Source organism: Narcine bancroftii, chromosome 1 (assembly GCF_036971445.1).
Source record: "Narcine bancroftii isolate sNarBan1 chromosome 1, sNarBan1.hap1, whole genome shotgun sequence".
Taxonomy (NCBI): Eukaryota; Metazoa; Chordata; class Chondrichthyes; order Torpediniformes; family Narcinidae; genus Narcine; species Narcine bancroftii.
The window spans coordinates 391,666,909-391,681,959 of NC_091469.1; the positions used below are offsets into that span (position 1 = coordinate 391,666,909).

The 15,051-nt window shown below is 37.0% G+C and overlaps 1 long non-coding RNA gene across 1 annotated transcript; it reads left to right on the top strand.

The window, feature by feature from the left end:
* The first annotated feature begins 12,998 nt into the window (after window positions 1–12,998).
* On the top strand, window positions 12,999–13,657 carry LOC138751426 (uncharacterized). Its single transcript, XR_011349913.1, has 2 exons — window positions 12,999–13,377; window positions 13,459–13,657. It is a non-coding gene; the product is annotated as an uncharacterized lncRNA (long non-coding RNA).
* Window positions 13,658–15,051: the final 1,394 nt, after the last annotated feature.

Below are 15,051 nucleotides of genomic sequence, written 5' to 3' on the forward strand. Positions count from 1 at the left end.
TAAAATAGAAAACAAATTCCTTCAAAAGATGTTAATAACTCTTCGTAATTGTAATACCAAGATAAGTTTTTCTACAAAACCTTAAAAAGAAAGATGGTTTGCCACTACCTAATTTTAGATTTTACTATTGGGCAACTAATGTATCATTTATTTTGATTCATTATAAGGACTGAAGGAATGCTTCAAATTGAATTAATTTAGAAATTAATTCCACTATTCTTTCAATACGTGGAGCACCATTACCTTTTTCAGCTTTTAGGTTAACTGATAATTGTATTGAAAATTTGGTTTCAATTTAGAAAAATTTTTGGATAGCATATATTTTTACTTGCTAGGCCTATATGATTTAATTCTTTTCTCTTAATTTCTGTGCAAGACTTGGCTATTAATGAATGGCTTAAGTTGGGTATCCAGTCCTTTCATGATATATTTATTCATAATAATTTAGTTTTATTTAAACAACTATCTTCTAAATTCAAATTATCTAAGAACCACTTTTATAGATATCTACAAATTAGGAGTTTTTGTATTCTTTATTGTTGAGACTTCCTCTGGACATTTATATAAATATTATAGGAATGATTTATTAATTTAAACTGAATCAAAAAGAGCTGATATCAGCTATATATAATTTATTATTAAAGTCCAGGGACAATTCCTGAGACAAGATTAAAAAGCTATAGGAGCAAGATCTTCAGCTTTCATTTTCGGATCTTCTAAGGGATTCTATTTTAAGATTAGTAAAGTCTTCTTTTTGTGCCCAACATTTACTTTTACAATTTAAAGTAATACATTGAGCCTACCTTTCTAAAGTTAAATTGGCTAAATTTTACTCGAACGTCTTTTTGCAATGTGACAGGTGCAGGACTGAAGAGGGTACTCTGTTACATGGGTTCTGGTATTGTACTTTTCTTTCTTTTTTTGGGAAGTTTACCTTAATGTAAATTTGAGACCAAATCCTTAAATGCCCTATTTGAATTAACTAAGATAACTGACTGGAATTTAACAGTCTCTCAATCCCATGTAATCTCCTTTGCTTCCCTTATTGCTAGATGTTTAATACTGATGAAATGAAAAGATGCCGTCCCTCCTACTCATACTCAATGGCTATCCAATATGATGCCATGTTTAACTTTGGAAAAAAAATCAGATGCTCTACCAATGTAATGGATTTGAATTGCTTTTAATTTATGTGGCCTTTTTATTAATTATTTTCATAATTTATAAGATTACTCAGATATTGTTTTGTGATCTTAGTCTTCTCTATATATTCATAAATTGTATGCAACCACCAACAACTTTGGAAGGGAAGGGAGTAGATTTTGTAAAAAAGTAGTATCTTTTGCTTTGTCTTTTTAAATTAGCCATTTTATATTTGTTTGTGTGTAAATATTTTTGTAATTCTCTTAGTCTGTTTGTTAAAGTGCGTTGTGTATATATAATTTTTTACATATAATTATTGCACCTGTATATTCCTTTTTATGTGCTTAATTTGTTTAATGGCTTTTACTTATTTATTATAATTTAAACTTGATAAAATGTTGAAAGAGAACATTCAATGGCCTAAAAGAAGAACACTCTCAAGAGGATCTTTCCCCTTTTCCTCAATAAGAGAATGCTAGCTTCATTAAAAGATGATAGATGATAACCCTGTTTAAATTAATCATGAAGCGCAGATCTTAACTGTGGCACAAAAAATTTAGAATTTTTTTAAAATTCCACAGGTCCTGGAGATTTACTGACTGTAATAAGGAAATTGCAAAAAGTATTTCCTCTTGGGAAAAAGGCTCCCCCAGACTCATACGGTTATTCTGAGAAAGTGTGGGAATATTTAGGGGGTCCAAAAAATCCATCATTGCACTATTATCATTATTAGATTCAGAACTGAATAATCTCAAGTAAAATTTTCTAAATCCATCATTTATTTTTGAATGATACATGGTAACAGTACAGTCATCCATTTGAATTTTAGTAATTTTTCTCTTAGCAGAAATTCCTTTCAATTGCTTGGCCAAAAGCTTACCAGATTTTTCACTGTGAATGTAAAATTGAGTTTTACTCCTCATAAGTTGTTGCTCAATGGGATAAGTAGAAAGAAAATCAAATTTAGTCTTAAACTCAACTTTTTTCATAATTCAGGGTTTTAACTTGAGTGTATTGTAAATCAATTTGTTTAAATTGATCAATTAAATCTAATCTTTCTTTATTAGTTTTCTTCCTTATACTTTTCTTCTTCTTTGGCTTGGCTTCGCGGATGAAGATTAATGGAGGGGTAATGTCCACGTCAGCTGCAGGCTCGTTTGTGGCTGACAAGTCCGATGCGGGACAGGCAGACACGGTTGCAGCGGTTGAGGATTTAAATGGTGTGTATGCTCCAGGGATTCCCTGCCTGGTGTCTGGGGTCGTTATTCAATTCATATTTACAATATATACAGATAACCTTTGTGATAGTACAGATTCTATCACCAATGTGTATATGTACATATGTACATATGGTATATATGTACATATGGTAGTGTAGGATGACTGTGATTGGCTGAGAGTGTAGCTCACACCTACTGGCAGGTCTTAAAGGATTGCTCCTAGCTAGACCAGGTCATTCTGGACTGGTCAACCTACTTGTGATACGCTCCAATCTTTTAGTTAATAAAAGCCTTGGTTTGGATCAACAAGTCTTTGGTTCTTTCGACGTGCATTACAACCTTGTTTAGAGGGAGGGGTAGACTGGTAGAGAGATTTCTTTTTCTTTTTCCTTCTTTTCATTATTAAGACTAACAAGTAAGGGGGCTTTAAGTACAGTTCACAGATCATATCACAGAACAAAATGATCACATGAGAGAAGTATAAAATATCTTATGTAAGGGAATTTTATGTGCACTATTTGTATTATTTTTTGTATTCACTATTGATTTTGGATATGAGTTATGATTTAATTATTTTAATTATAGAATTTGACATCTAGAACTAAATAAGTTAATGTAATAATTAAGGTTATACAATTGATATTTGACATATATATGATATGATTTGATTTATGTTATTAATATGTCTTGTGTAAATGTTTTTTGTTAAACTCAATAAAAATATTTTAAAAAGAAATATATGCTTTCATATTGTCCCATATAGTCAAGCTAGAAATTTTGAAGATGAATTTCTATTAAAAAAATGTAATTTGTTCCTCCATAAATTTCAAAAAAATCATTATCTGAAAGTTAAGTAGAATTAAAATGCCCAATATTTTTTTTGTAGACGGAAAAACAAGAAAGTTCATAGACAGAATGATAGGAGCATGGTCAAGTATCACTATACCCTTATATTCACATGATTTAGTCAATGAAATCAATTGATAATCTATTAAAAAAAAATCAATCTGAGAATAAGAGCAATGAACATTAGAAAAAAAGGAGTACTCTCTTCTATTGGGGTGAAAAAATGCCAAACATCTGAAATGCTGAACTTTCTTCGAAAAAGAATGAATTACAGAAGCAGATTTACTCAAAGTAGCAGATTTAGGAGGTGAATGATCAAGAACAGGATCAAACCAACAATTAAAGTCTTCCCTTAAATCAGGTGAGTAAAGACTTAAATCAGGTCAGTCTGAGAAAAAAATTTCAAAAAATCCCACTTCATTAACTTTAGGGGCGTATACATTAGCAAATTCTATCATTTTATTATGTAGTTTTCCTGTAACAATAATACATCAACCATATTTATCTGATATAATATTATGATGTACAAATGGAATATTCTAATTGATTAAAATAAAGACTCCCTTGACTTTAGCATTAGAAGAAGAATGGAAACTTTGCCCTTTCCACTTTGACATAAGTCAGGAGTTATCACAGTTTCAGATATGAGTTTCTTGTAAAAAGACAATCTCAGCTTTTAGATATTTGACATGAACAAACACACTCTTACATTTAATTGGGCTGTTTAAACCTTTAGCATTTCAAAAGATAACTCTGATAAGATAAACCATAGCTTTTAATTAATGTTATGAACAAAATCAGGCATAGCCCGTCACCAGCCTCCAAGCTTCCACCTTGAATTTGTGCGATAGCATGGCTTACACAAACCTTGAAGTCATAACAACCTCGCGAACCCAGCTCATTAAAGCCCGAACAACCTCAGCTCAGAAAGTTGCTAAACAAAGCAGCTACAGGCTCAAAAAATACATTTTAAACCCTCATACTCCTGCTGAAATTTTTAAATATAGTGCCTTATTTTAAAAGAATAATTAGTAATAATTTTTCCAACGAGGTTAGTATTTCTCTTACTTTTAAAAAGGGAAAGAAGCCACAGAATATGCTTCTTATCGACCAATACAACCAAAGTGGGAAAAAAAAGTTTTGCAGTAAAGATAAACAATGCACGTACATGCTTATTAAATTCACATTTCTCTTTCCCACAGTCAAAAAGTTTTAAAATGTGTTAAATTCACAAATACTTCTAAACAACAAGCAATCAAGCAATATCAGACCATTAATATATAAAAAATATAGAGACCAACAGAACTTTGCAGGCTATTTAAAAGCAAATATCCAAAACCTATACCTGGTTAGATTAAGAAGTCTCACATGTATATTGCATGTATAGATTACATGTACATTATTTTAATGTTAACTCCATTTTCCTATGGTCATATATTAAACTAAGTGCACAACATGAACTATTATTAAATGAATAACAAAAGTAGGAAATTAAAATCAACACTATCAAGGTAAAATTAATATATTCCATTTAAATTTTTCATGCAAAAAAAACCTAAAATAGAAATATAAAGAAAATGCAGATTTACTAAATCATGAACCAATAAAAACAAATACCCCATCCATTAACAAAGAAGAAAAATGCAACCAAAATTCACCCAATTAAAACAAAACAACAACACTTCAGCTCCAGAAAAGTTTCAGACACCAACCAATCTGAGACTTGAAGATGAAGGAGACTTATTCAAGACTACTTGTTTCTTCCACCAATTTCAAAAAAATATTAAAGAGCCCATCCCACCCCTCCACACTTTCTTCTCCCCTCTTCCATATCAAAGAAGATATACGAGTTTGAAACAAAACTAAGGAAGAACTTTTTTGATTTTTTCTGTGCATAAAAACAAGAAACAGAATCTTGAATCTCCAGATTCAAGAATAGCTTATTTCCTGTGGTTAACAGATTCTTAAATGGACTTCTCATTGGTAAATGATGATGATCCTGCACTGTTTGACTGTACTTATCGCCATATCCTCCACTTTGTTTCTGTGACACTATACCCATACTTCTGACTCACTCTAACACTTAACCAACCCTACCCTCTTATAAAAAGAAATATGGTGGAGCTGCCATAAGAGCAGTGTTGGATCTGGATGAGTGGAAAGTGGACACATCACACTGCTCTGTGGGGTCCTATCACCCAGTCCTAATGCCCACAGCTCTGTACAGGCTTTAACTGCAACTGCAGGTCTGTGCCCAAGATGGCAGCACCTGTGCTGGGTAGTGGCCATGAGGGGTTGCAGATTCCAGGGAAGCAGCAGACTAGTGCAGAGCACCAGAAACAGGGGAGACAACCCTGCAGGGCAGCTGACCAGCGAGGAGCTCAGTGGCTGAGAGACCCACTCAGGCTGGGGGCTGGTGGCGACTTGTGGTCGGTGGTTTCACACGGGTTGCAGACTACTAGTAACTGGATCATGGAAACCATATATCTGAAATGGGGTTCGAGAAGGTGCTACGGGAAAGATGTGGACCTGAAGGGCCTTGAATGCTGATTGTATTGGAGGTTTGGATCTGGAGCTTGGATTGCCATTGGATCGAACAGGGATCTGTGCGGTGGCAGAAGTTGTGGGAGAGCTGAAGGTGAATCCAAGGACATTCAATGTCTCCAAATGGACTTTCTTTTTCCCCTTTTCTCCTACTGTTGAGGGTACTGGGTAATGCTAATGGTGGGTCTCCGCTTGCCTTACGGCAGGCAAAAGGAAATATTACATTTTTTTTATTATTACATGACAATGAAAGGGATCTTGAATCATTTATTGTACTACTTCCCTTATTTATGTATGAGTTGACTTGTCTGGATAGCATGCAAAACAAAACTTCTCACTGTATCTCGGTACATGACTGCCTGGTCCTAGAGGGAGTCCAGCTTCTTGAGTTGGACCTGTACTCATTCAAGACAATGAGTAGTCCATTACACACTGATTTGTGCCATGCAGATTGTGGAGAGACTGATGGGAGGTTTTTCTATCTCCAAATAACTCTTGCAGCCTCCACTTGAGTTTCTGATTAATAGTAACACCCAGGACATGATGGGGCGGGGTGGGGGGGGGGTTGCTGAGAAGACTCAGTGATACTCATAGCACTGAATATGAAGAAATGGTTATTAGGTTGAAATGGAATATTTTATTTCAAAACATGCATAAACTTAAACTGCTCGATGCTAGTGAAATGCTTAGATTACAGGAAGATCACTGTTATACTTGTTGATGAACACATTGTTACTAATACTGAAATAATTTGAAACCTTACACATACTGTCCACTTCAGAAATAGTCCAGTTCTGCTCTGGCAACTTGAAACAAATTGTAAAAAAAAATCACATAACATAGACCTGGCATGGGAAAGACCACGATCAAAGAACATTGTAATAATTTCAGGTTTACTACACAATGTACAAAATCACAGAAAGATCATATCGAAAACAAGTTATGATTACAAAGTGAGCACTGTGTTGGCCAGAAAGCCAACACAAAACAGCGATCTGGTATGAGCTAAGGATAGTGGAAGCAGAGAGAAAAAAATGCTTTTGTTCTTTGCCATGTGCTTGAAGGAATGGATGCAGACATTTTTTAAGACTGTTCTTACAACTGAAGTTTTGTGCTTGGAATAACTTGAAACCAGTGCTTGAACTGTTCAGACTCAGTGCTAAAACAAGATCAACCTTTGCAACATAACTCAACTACTGAGCTGGACATCACATCTTACATGTTACCACTGGAATGGAAGTAATCTAGGCGATAATGTGAAATGTTTAAGTTTGAATATGTGAATTAAACATTAGCCTCCTTGAGCCTTTTCCTTTATTCAATGTGGCTGATCTGACTATAACCTCTGTCTGCATTGCTTCTTCTCCAGAACCAAGGTAATCTCACGTTCATTATATCTAGAAGGGAGATTTAATAGTGGTATACAAAATTATAAGGGGTGTAGTCAGAGTAAATGCAAGTAGGTCTTTTCCACCGAAGTTAGGTGAGATACAAACCAGAGGACATGGGTTAAGGATGAAAGGGAAACATTCGGGGAAATTTCTTCACACAAAGTGGTGGGAGTGTGGAATGAGGTGCCAGCTGAAGTGGTGAATGTGGGCTCAAGGTCAACATTTAAGGAAAATTTGTAAAGTACATGGATAGGAGGGGTATACAAGGATATGGACTGTGCAGCTCAGTGGAATTGAGCAGAATAATAGTTCAGTAAAATACTGTAATGTTCTATGATTCTATGGTGACGTTTTCAATATAAAATAGATTTTTCCGTCTTTTTCACCACTGATCAATAAAGGCACAGTCAAAGCTTTTAAGTGAATGTCAGTGAAGTTTGCCCTCTGGTGGTGAGGCAAGTTATCACAGGACAGTTCAAATATTCCATTGGACTGCCACCTGAAGTTCTTGCTACTTCCTGTGTCTTGAGTTTAAACAGAGTTACAGGATGAGAAAACCAAGAAAGAGTGTGACCAAAGTCGTCTAACTTATTCTTGGGTCTTCTGTTGCAAGAACTTAGTCTGCTGGAGGAACTCAGTGGATCAAGCAGCAACAGAGGGGGATAAAGAATTGATAGCGCTTCAGATCAGAATGATTATCAAGTCTGAGAGTGTAGAGGGGCATTGTGAGTATACTATAGATAGAATAGGATGGAGAGATAGAGGCAAGTGGGGGAATGGTGAACCAGGAAGGGGGCAGGATGATGGACAAATGGGGGCAGGAGTAGAGTTGGGAAAAGAGGATGGGTCCAGAAGGGGGAAGGAATGAGAATGATTGAGGGAGGGTAGGGGTACATGGCAAAGGGAACAGAAATGGATTGAAAGAAATACCTGAACATTGACAATTGTTTTTCTCCCACATCTCCTGATGTTGATCAACCCCTGAATTCCTCCAATGGGTTTTTTTATGGCTATAGATTCAGTATTTGCCCAGTGATATTTTGTACTGCATTAATACCCTGGATTCTCCTGTGAAGCCTGCTGTAATCCTCATGGTGAAGAAAATGTGAGTTTGCACTGACTAATAATTTTTAAAATTTAGACATAATGCACAGTAACAGGCCTTTTTGGCCCATTAGCCCACGCTGCCCAATCACACCCAAGTGACCTACAACCCCCAGTAGGTTTTGAAGGGTGAGAGGAAACAAGAGCACCCAGGAAAAACCCACACAGACACGGGAATAACATGCAAACTCCTTACAGACAGCGTGGGATTTGAACCCCAGTCCCAATATATTTCCAAAGTTCACAGAAATAAATACTTTAACCATTTCAAAAGAAAAGAAATCATGGAATTTCCATCAATTATGTTGCTGAAGCTCTGTATTCCCTAGTTCTTCAACATGTTGAATCAAGACAAATAAGACTATTGTAGATTGAAACCCAAAGTCTCCAGGGCTCCAAGGAAACCAGCCTGGAGGAAACAAATGTTATGTCTTTGAGGAAGGACATTGGAATGTGTGATAATGCAGCTAATAATAGGGTCAGCTCTGTAAATAAATCTGGCCTTTCTGTATATTATGTCAGTTGGTTATTACTTACTGTATAATAAACAGTGGCATTTGGAGCAAGCCTTGACTCAGATCTATGTGCCCACACCCTTCATGCAAACTCCTGAACTCCCTCTCTTCCCCCCACCCCTAATTATTGTACTTGGTTCCATAGAGTTTATGGGCTTCTAACCTATGCCAGATGACAATAGGAGTCATGTCAGAAGTTGAACCGAACTAAAAAACATGCTCATCTGTTCTGATGTTTCCTTCTTCAGAAGTTATTAACTCACTTAGAAGAATGTTAATTCCAGAGAAAATAACCCATTTGCAGGCGCTATAAAGCCATTCCACTAATCGCTATGCCAACCGTGCCGCTCTTCATTGTGTTAGCCACACACTACAGTACTTCAGAATTTTATACATATCAGCAAATCATTTTGAATATCCATCATTCCATACTAAATTAGAGCTAAAATTTGAAAGGAAATAATAAAGAGGAAATATTTTTGAACAGTTTTGTAAAGGAGCTGTTTAAGGAAAGACATGTTAAAGCTTGGTAATGTTTGAAAGGAATCAGGAACTTAAAAATAGATTAAGTGAAGTTAAAAATCGTAAATGTAAGTAAGTTATACTGTTGAGATATTTTGATATTTAAAATCCAAATACAAAGTCATACAAGCTACCTGTGATTTTTTTTTAACCTGTAAAGAATTACACAAAGAATTAGAAATGACACAATGAGTTTCTTCTCTACAGTGACACAACGGTTCCACCTGCATATTGGACATTGGCAGCAGGAAGAAGACCTTCATGCTCGACCAGCTGAAATCACCCCACTTGGACGTTACTCACCTGACCCCACAGCGCAGGGGTCGGCCACCAAAAGACAGCGTCTTTATCGCTGGTTCTGGGGGTGGGGGAAGTGTTGTGAGGCAGCCCATGGCCCACTCCAGGGGGCAACACAGTAAACAGTCATCAAACACGACAATCGGGCAGACAGCACACAGGATGAGACGCCTGCTCCCATAGGTCAAATCAGCCAATCACAGCCAGTGGATCGCAGGTGGTCCAATCTGGGCCTGCGCATCTGGGACAACCAATCACCAGCCGGCTTTGTTCAAGCCATGCCCCGGTGGTGACACGGCCGGCTGCCTATAAAAGGCAGAGCTGCAGCCCAATAAAGTCAGTGTTGATCACACTTCTTTGGTATGCGAGTCATCTTTCCACTTCAAGCTATAAACGTAGCAGGTGCACAGTCTTTTTTTATTTTTGAAGAATAACCTATGTCAGTTTTAGCAGTGAGAACATATACCTTGAATGAAAGAAATAAATTGAGCCTGTGCTGTGAATAGCTGTATCAGGAAAAGCCCAATGAAAATTCAAAATAATCATGCTTATTGAGGTCAGTAGGACTGAAACATCTCTTTCCTCTGTTCATTATTTTTTAGGTCATTTGACTGCAACAATATTTCAGAGATGGCATACAAGGACAATTTGGAATGTAATTTGGAAGTAATTTCTCTGTATTGGGTGCCCACAAGTTATTTTCATATTGTGAAATAAACAAAATTATATCCTTGCTTGAAAAAGTTATGATATGCAACTTAACATTAAACAATTGAAATAAACTTTGGTATTTCTCAGGTATTGCTTGAAATATTCCTTTACTAAAACTGTAGAAACTGCAAAAATATTCTGGGGGAAAAAGAGGATGAATATTTTACAGCTTTAAGGCACACATTACAGAAGAATGTGTTGCTGAGATGGATCTGAAATTCCCATAATGTAACAATATGCCCAATTTTCTGCTAATTTAAGACTGGATTCTAATTTCCCTCTCTCTCTCTCTCGCTCACACACATGCCACGCACAACGAATATCCACTCAACATTAAGGGTGGCACAGTTAGCACACCACCATTAGAGTGCCAATAACACGCAATGTAATCTGCTGTTGCCTGTAAGGACTTTGTACATTCTGCCCAAAACCATGTTGACTTCCTCCAACATTCGAAAGACCTTGCAGGTTAGTAGGTTAATTGGTTGCATGGGTGTAATTGGGCAACATGGGTTTGTGGGCCAGACGGGCCTGTTTCTTTGCTGCATCTCTAAGCTAAATTAATGTTGTGAAGTCCTCCTTAATCTTCTCTTCAGTCTTTGATGAGGTGCCATGCCTCATTAGTTTTCCCTAAAATCAGGTGGTCATTGCTATTGTACTTCTCCTTATGGAAGTCTTTTTTTGTCCATCTAAGAAAAAGTTAGGATCAGCTCTACCTCTTCCAGTGATTAATTTGATTTATCAGAGTTTCTGGTATAAGCACATGGAAGAGCTAACGCAAAAAGATGCCACCATATCAAGTAACATATCTCATGGTACACTTGACCCAGAGTGATCTGCAGTTACAGTATTTTCATGAACTCAACAGTGAGGAAAATTATTCAGGTATATCCTGCGCACAAGAAGCAGAACAAATCTAATCTAGCTAATACTGGTTGGTCGTCAATTGATCCATTCATAGTCAATCTATTCTCAATCATCATCAGTGATGGAAACTATTATTGGCAATGAATGAATGAATGAAGTTTATTGTTACATACATAAGTAAAAATGTACATGTACAATGGTGGGAACAACCAGATTGCTCTTGTGTAAATACAGCATGGACTTGTTCTATATGTGGATTGTGGAGGAACATGTGGCCTCCCTGTCTGCCTGGGATATTGTGGATTGCAGATGGTCATGTGTCCTCCTTGTCTGAAACTTATTCGGAAGTCGCATCATCTGCCAATCAAGGTTGGACTCAGGCCACCCATTAGTCCACAACTTGCCGTTGGCTCATTGAAATTACTTAGGGTCATCATGGGCTAGATGCACAGCTCAGAAGTATATAAAACATCACTGCATAGCATATTTCTTTCTCTCTGCCTCTATGCCAGGTCACTACTGTGGACATCACTGGAAGAATTGTGGTAAAGTGTGCTCTACACTTAAGTTGAACTATAGTACTTCAACAGATCAGTGCTTGCAGAGAGCCACACCCCCATTGGTACAGGGAACCGGAAATGTATTCGAAAGTCCCTGTTTATAAAGTGTGTACATGTGCCTAAGCTTGTAGAAGATAGGTAGCCACGGATATATATAGTTATTTAGTAGTAGAATAATAAGTATCATTTGAAGTTCTCCCCTGTTTGTCTCCTGTGTGTTCAATAAAGTTACCTGTAATTGTAACACTTGTGCCCATACTCATCTTTCTGTGAACTCACCAAACCTGATACTCTTCCAAACGTAACTTGTTAGGCTGAATAGCCTCAAGGTTACATCCTTAACGTAACCTTGATCCTATGATTCTACATTGCATCTAAGGAGAGAGGGATCACTGGACCTGGTGCAATAAGATTATTACTATAATGAGAAGACTGGTGATTGTATGAATAGGTTGATGTATTGATGAAGCTTTTATGGCTTTGGTCATTGAGAATCAGAGGAAGGGCCCGCAAGGTGGTAGACCAGGGTTCAATCCTGAACTTAGCTGTTATCTGATTGGAATTTGTACATTCCTCTTATGGCCACAAATGTTTCCTATGTCCTCCCATATCCTGACAATTTTCAATTGGTTGGTTTGTTGGCCACTGCAAATTGTATGGGTGAGTGGTAGAATCTGGGGGTGTTTCTAGGAATATTAGGAGAATAAAATGCATTTTATATAAATGGTTGCTTGATAATCAGATGAATTCAATAGCTTAAATAGTCTCTTTCCATGTAATATGACTCTAAGTATGAGAAAATACAGTTTATCACATATACTTGTAACTATTTGCTAAGATATTAAAGTATTACCTTTGGAGTATGTATGAGGAGTGGGTGTTATCTTTACAGTGTTTTCAAATAATCCAAAAATAAGAGAATATTACCGTCTCAAGGACTTTAACATATTCATAACAAATCTCATTTGACCTTTTTCACAGTTGATTTTCGTTGTTTGTGATGTCGCAAATTTAGATAGGCTACAACTTGCATCTACAACAACCACGCATATTAAGTCATTATTACCTTTTTCTCTCAGATTCATAGAATGATATGACCCATTCATCTCATCAAGTCTGCACTGGTTTTGTCCAATAGCATCCAATCAGTCCCACTTCCTGACCTTCATCCAAATTCAATCCAGTTCTTTTTTTGGTGCTACAATTGAATGTGCCTGTCTGCCACATACCTTGCAAGCACAATAGTTCGACTCTATTGTCACACACACGCACGCACACACACACACACACACACACACACACACACACACACACACACACACACACACACACACACACACACACACACACACACAAAATCAAATTTGAGCATTTATTACCAGTTAAAATACCCTTTATGTCATCAAGCACATCAGCAGGCCTTTGGGTCAACTTTGGGTCAATTATCCAGCAGCTATCTTGGCTAACCTCCTTTTTAATGTGTACAAGCCGATCAAAGCTCTCCCCATTCTCCTACCACCACATACAGGAGGAGTAATTTACAGCGACCATTTAATCTAACACTCGCATGTCTTCAGTATGTGGGAAGAAACTGGAACATCAGGGGAATTCCACACAAACAGCACCCAAAGTCAGGATCAAATCTCGCTCACAAAAGGTGTGTTGCAATAGTATTAGTCACTGTATCATTGCAACAGTCTTTAATATCCATATAATGCTACTTATTGTTCTTGTCTAGAAAGTTGCTGACAAATGTAATTTTAATTCCCTGTGGTGCATGGGAATGGAGCTCAAGGATAGAAGTATGGAGATGGAGCCCAATCCTACTGTAATTCCATGCCTTCATCCTCTCAAATCACCTCTCACATCTCGAACTTGATTGGAGAACAATCAAATGAATGGAGTTCATGAGGGAAATAAATTAAGAAGCAAAAGGATTGGAAATTCCATATTTAAATTATTGAAATTATTTTCATGTTTTAATTATTTATTTGTTTAGAGTTATTGCTCATGACTTTCAAAGCTTGCAGAGGGATTTGGACCAACTGGGAGAATGGGCCAAAAAGTGACAGATGGAGTTTAATGTAGACAAGTGTGAGCATTTTGGAAGGACAAACCAAGGTAGGACATACACAGTAAATGGTAGGAGGAAAGAGATTTGGAAATACAGATACATAATTCCCTGAAGGTCGCATGTGGACAGGGTTGTAAAGAAAGCTTTTGGCATCTTAGCTGTTATAAAGCAAACTATTACGTATAGAAGTTGCTTAAAACATTGGTGAGGCCAAATTTGGAGAATTATGTGTAGTTCTGGTTCCCTAACTACAGGAAGGATACCAATAAGATTGAAAGAGTGCAGAAAAGATTGACTAGAATGTTATCAGGTCTTCAGGAGTTGAATTATGGGGAAAGATTAAACAGGTTAGGTCTTTATTTATTGGACCATAGAAGAATGAGGGGAGATTTGATAGATATTTACAAGATTATGAGAAGTATAGACATAATGGATGTGAGTAGGCTTTTTCCATTTAGATTGGAGGAGGTCATAGTTTTAAAGTTTGAAAGTGGAAAGGTTTAGGGGGAACATTAGTGGAATGTTCTTCACATAGAGAAAGGTGGGAGTGTGGAATGAGTTGCCATCTGAGGTGGCGGAATGTGGGCTCGTTCTTAAGTTTTAAGAATAAATTGAATAAGAGAGGTCTACAGGGTTATGGAATGGGAGCAAGTCAATGGGACTAGTAGAATGATGGTTATCACTGACTAGAAGGGCCTGTTTTCTGTGCTGTAGCATTCTATGGTTCTATATATAGGAATCCAAGGACGACCAATAAAAAATATATATATATATATATATATATAGCTATAGTTAATTTTCTTTTTAAAATATCTGAATGTCAGAAACTTTTAAAAGCAACTTTAAATATTTCAGAATTGACATCTGGCAAAGCCTACTGCAGTACATAGAAGTACTGGAAAAACTCACCAGGTTAGGTAGCATCCACAGGAAGTAAAAGGCAGTCAGTTTCAGACCTCAGCCTTTTAACAAGAATGACAAAAACCAGGTAGACGTCTGAATAAAAAAGGTCGGGGTAGGGGGGAAGGGGAAGGGGGAGGATCATGGGCCAACAGGCAAGAGGTATTAGGTGCATACAGCTGGGAGGGTAGAAAAGATAGAAAATTAGACACGATGGGGGAGAGATTATAGGGCTATGAGTTATAGCTCTGGCAGGAGGAGGGGAAGGAAGTGGGGAACAGAAGGGTAGGAGACAGAGGGATGAGGGAAAGAGAGGGAGAGATCAGGGGTGAGGGTTAATGGAAATTGAAGAAAGTT